This window comes from Ceratotherium simum, chromosome 7 (assembly GCF_057802395.1).
Source record: "Ceratotherium simum simum isolate JZ-2026a chromosome 7, ASM5780239v1, whole genome shotgun sequence".
Lineage (NCBI taxonomy): Eukaryota > Metazoa > Chordata > Mammalia > Perissodactyla > Rhinocerotidae > Ceratotherium > Ceratotherium simum.
The window spans coordinates 61,347,758-61,353,301 of NC_141906.1; the positions used below are offsets into that span (position 1 = coordinate 61,347,758).

The window sequence follows — 5,544 nt, forward strand, 5'->3', positions numbered from 1 at the left end:
GTTTGCCTTTTTGGTTATTCACCACCTGGTAGATGGGGAAAGGTACCCAATAGCACCCTCAAGGGCGTAGGGAAGCCAGGGAGATAAAGTTTTGCCAGAGATAATCTACAAAATAAATTGTGTCTGTAAGTGAGCGGCAGGTATGGCCTGGAACACTGAGAGCACGAAGTGAGGCCAATCACAATACTTGAGGGCTCTGCGGTCCATCAGCCACCCTACAGGCAGCTGAGGGATAGCATGGCTGCAAGCACACCTACTCACTGCAATCATTCTCTTTTCCCTCCAGAGATGATGTTAGAGCACTGTGGATGCAGCCGCAAAAAAGCAGCACCCCTTCTGTGGGGCCCAGGTGAGAAAGGCCCATCTGAGTCCTAGATGAGAGCCTCCTGGGCTTCTCTGGGGCCAGAGGAATTCTGAAACCATGGATCACTCATATATGCTTTGAGACATGCTATAGATGTTTTTTTCTAGAAGCCCTGCAACTACCCTAAAAATTGAACGTATTGTAGAACAGACCTATGGCCAATGGTGGCAGAGTCTACACAGAACTCCGCCTTATGGTGTCTGGGAAAAAGCCTTCAACTTGTTGGCTGTACTATTCAGTACAGCTGTATAGCTCATTGTGCTTTTGAATACATTGGTGGTGGTGTCATGTATTCTGGACCATCAACGGAGCCTACAATTCAAAATTCAGATACTGTCTTTGCAGAAAATCTTAGCCAACATTTTTATGGTAGCCAAAGAGGTGACACTGTGATAGCAAAAAGCCCAAGCGATCCAAAATCAAATATTTGTAAAAGAGTAATTGGTCTAGAAGGAGATGAAATCCTCACCACTAGTCCACCAGATTTCTTTAAAAGCCAAAGAGTCATGTTTGGTTAGAAGGTGATAATCTACAGAACTCCACAGATTCCAGGTACGATGGACCTATTTCATATGGACTAATAAGAGGAGGTATCTTCTTTAAGATTCAGCTTCTGAGTGATATTGGATTTCTACATGACAGCCCTAATGCCACAGATGTTCTGATGATTAGCAAGCATTTATCCTTTTGACTTGATTATTGTCTCCTGTTCGAGTGAATTTATTATTGCCACTGAAAGCATATACTTACCAATAAAATATTTACTATTAAAAAAAGGAGCACCCCCAAATTTGGGGGACAAGTCCAAAGAAAGCTAATATGAATCAACTGAGAACAAATGAGCTAAGCCACATGTTGAGAATGACCCAAAGAAAGAATCTGCAAAGGAAACTTTCTGATTCTCAGGAAGTAAATAAACTGCACAATTCTCTTTCATCTTTTTTTTTTTTAAGCTTCAGTACATGGTTGTGTATCCTAATTGTTAGTTTTAGTTCTCTATGTGAGTTGCCACCACAGTATGACAACTGACAGACAGGTGGTATGGTTTCATGACGGGAAAACAAACCCAGGTCGCAGCAGTGAGAGCACCAAGGCTTAACCCCTAGACCACCAGGGCTGGCTCTCTACAATCTCTTAAATTCAAGGGAAGGTGACAGTGGAATAGCTAGTCTCAAATCCTCCTCTTAGAAACAGACAAAATCTTAAAAGTAAAATACCGGAAACAATTCCTCAGTGCTGAAAGTAAGGTCTGTTGAAGACAAACAGGGCAAGTTATCTGATCTATAAAGCAAAGGTGAAACAGGATCCGAAGATTTCACCAAAAGCCAGCTCAGGTTTCCCACCCCGGAAGTGGTGCAGTGCTGCAAAAAGAAGTAAAGCAAAGCTTAGGTTGACACATTTGACCAGCAATCCCTAATAATGAGGAGTGAGGGCGAGAAGTGAGGGTGGGCAAGGGAGCGGACAGATCCACAGATTCAGGGGGTACAGGGGCAGGGTGGAAAAGGCAACCTGTGGGCACAGCAGAAAACCTTGTAGCAACTCAGCTTGCTGCCCACTCGGTTTTTCAATCACAGCACAGATTCATTCTGACACAGAAAAGCACTTTCCTAAAATAGGGAAGGAAACAGGACCCTCAACCCCGCTCTGAAAGGGCAAGAAAGACCAGAGAAAGATGAGGACCTTTCCTCATGGAGGCACTTTTATTGGAACTAACTGTAGCATATATTGAAGAGAAGCCACCCGTGATACTCTGCTAGCTCCAAATTTTTCCTCATCCAAAATTTTCCCTACCTGGCCACTTCCTCCTGATATATTAAAATGCATTCCTGAATTAGAGAGAATTTGGGACATTGTAAAGGGACAGCCCTCCACAATAACAAGTCACTCTCCCAGGTTGGTGGGTAAAAGCCCCAAGGAAGATCCCAGAAAAAGCTGTACCCATCCTGTGTACTTGGAGTAGAGTATCAGGCTAAACAAAAAACCAAAGGTAAAAAAATCTGGTCTCTGGTGCCATAATTTCAGCATATTTCAGCATAATTTCAGGAAACACAACTTCTGGGGCTAACATATCGATTCCCCACCTTCCTGATCCACATGTGACCCCGGCTCCCTCCCTGCCCTATTCTCGATGCTGAATGATTAGACTGATAACATTAGCCAACAACAGCCAGCGCTCCAGGTTATCTATGAGAAATTTTTTTTTAAAAAAACACACTGGAGTCAGACATCCTCTCTGCAACATTAAATGCCAAAAGAAAAGGGAATCACATTAATTTTTAAGGGAAATCGCCATGACTCATGAGTTCTATAACTCAGTAAAGTGTCCTTTTCATATAGAGATAACAGGAAGATCTTGTCAAATATGCAAATCTTCAGAACGTATACAACCCATGTACTCCACTTAGAAAAATGACTTGAGGCTATGTACCAGTGGCAAAGAGGATATGCAAATAAAAGAGTCACAGATGGAGATGCAGCAGTATGAAAGACCCACATACATGAATTAAAAAACAACCAAATCTAAATGACTTGGCAAGTTAGGTTATAAAGCAAGATGCAAGTGTAATTCTTGAAAGAAAAGATAATAAATTTTAAAAGAATAGTATTTTAACAATTCAGCAATTATCTAGAAAAAACTCTCAGAATATGCCAACAAAATCTTGGGAAATGGAAAGAAATATTCTATTCTTCATTTTAATAGGTGGCAGTTGTCAGATCCTATTTTATATTACTAACTTGAGAAAGTTTAGCACCTAAAGATTTAAAAGAAATCATTAGTGAAACTGACTATATTATGATAAAGAATATATTTATATTATATATATAGAATATTCCATATTCTTATATAGAACACGAACTGCAATTTATGCAAAATTCTCTTTAATCTTTCTTTTTTTGAAAGTTTCAGCACATGGTTGTATATCCTAGTTGTTAGTTTTAGTTCTCTATGTGAGCTGCCACCACAATATGACAACTGACAGACAGGTGGTATGGTTCCACGACTGCTTAGAGAATATAGAATATTATAGAATATTCTATATTAAGATAAAGAATAAATGAAACAGAGATAAGGCAGAAAACATGAAATGAGATAAGAGAAGTAATAAACATGTTATAAAAACAAATGTAAAGGGAATAATCTCATCTATTAAAAGGAAAGACTTTTAATTGAGTGAAAAAACAAAATCCAACTATACATTGCCCATAAAAGATGTACTCAAAATAAAGTGACTCAGAAAAGTTAAAATAAAAGGTGGAATAAAGATAAGGTATGCCAATATTCACTGCAAAAAAAAAACACAAAGAACAAAAAACATGGGTTACGATACAAACATCAAAACAGAAATCAAGGAAAAAAGCATTAAATATAATAAACAGTCACTTTTGTTAAGAAGTGAAAATTCACAATGAATATTATCATAAATAGTTGTGCCAAACAACATGCCATAATATGTATAGTTTAAAAGTTTAAAAATAAATTACTATAGATATGAAGAGATTAACACAATTATTATATTCCTAAAAGATTAGGTAAATAAAAATAATAAATAATAAAATCATTTTAATATCTTTATAAATGCCAGATTTACAGAGAGTACACCTCCTTTTCAAGCTGCCATGGAATATTTATAAAATCTAATCACATATTAGGTAGCAACACAAGTCTCAATAATTTCAAACTGTTGAAATGATACAGACCATATCTGACCACAATGCAAAAAAAATAGAAATAGTCATTAAAAAACAAAAGAATCTCCAATTAGTTAGAAATTTAAAAAAAAAAGGGAAGGAAGGGACGGAGAGAGGGGGTGGGGAGAAAGAGAGAGGGACAGTATGGGAGAGAAAGAAAGAACACTTTTTTAAGTAACTCTTGGGTCAAAGAGAAAATAAAAACTACAATTGCAGACTACTTGGATATTAATTATAATGGAATATTATATATGAAAACTTATGAGATATAATTCTAAGTCAATTCTCAGAGAAAAATGCATAACCTTACTTGTTCTCCTTCCTTATCAGGCCGCTTCTCTTTTCATCATTTTCCCTTTTTATTCATCTTGAATGTCTTGCTGACTTTCCTCTGTTTGAAGGAATATGCCAAGAAAAGAAAAAGATAGAAAAATATGTAGCTCGAGTTAGATTCAAATTGCAGGAGGAATTTTTTAGCATGGAAAGAATTGATCATGTCAATCATTGCAGAAGGCTTTTTCATGGGCCTGCAGGTTGGTGATGAAATAAGATGAAGTTGTACGGTCCACATAGTTATAGCTCTGAAATTGCCCAGAACAAGCCTCAGTGTATACATAAGCTCCCCATTTCCTAATGAATAACTGACTTTGGAGACAGCCAGAGAATGTTTCAATCAATGTAATAATATGTAATAACTCTTATGGAATGTTCACTATATGCAGCACTTTTTGTGTGTGTGTGTGTGTGAGGAAGATTAGCCCTGAGTTAACATCTGATGCCAATCCTCCTCTTTTTTGCTGAGGAAGATTGGCCCTGGGCTAACATCCGTGCCCATCTTCCTCTACTTTATATGGGACGCCTCCACAGCATGAGTTGACAAGCAGTGCATTGGTACACACCCGGGATCTGAGCCTGCGAACCCCGGGCTGCCACACTGGAGCGCATGCACTTAACCTCTATGCCACCAGGCCGGCCCCATGAAGCACTTTTTATGTATTAATTCGTTTAATCTTCACAGCAAGCTGATAATACAATACACTGCCCCAATGTTATCTTCTTTTCAAGTGTTGAATTAATTTATTACTTAAAGATTTTATTCTCTGCCCTCCCCACTTATAGTTAATAAAAATGAGTGGTCATTTTCTAAGCTGGTAACCAAATAGTCACTGAGAGAAGCATGTCAGATAATCAGAAGGCCCTTTATTCTTCCAGAACATGTGTGCCCTCCATTTTTCTAATACGTCTACCATATGTCCCTCAGAGGACCATCACAGATCTGCTATTAGCGCCTGTCATCTAAAACTATTAGAAAGAACCAAGCTTATTGAAATTGTCTTCTTTGGACTTGAAGAATTCAGTGTCTCCCTTCCAGCTGATGTTCAGTGATATTTCTCCCACTTGTGATTATAGAGCATAAACTAGCGTCTTAATATATGTCCAAATAGTAGAACTTTTCCTTTTTAACTCTACATTTATGGGGAGCAGAACCA

At 38.1% G+C, this 5,544-nt stretch overlaps 1 pseudogene; it reads left to right on the forward strand.

Annotated features, from left to right (window-relative positions):
• The first annotated feature begins 457 nt into the window (after window positions 1-457).
• LOC101389597 (mitochondrial inner membrane protease subunit 1 pseudogene) lies at window positions 458-1,036 on the forward strand (annotated as a pseudogene).
• The last annotated feature ends 4,508 nt before the right edge of the window (window positions 1,037-5,544 follow it).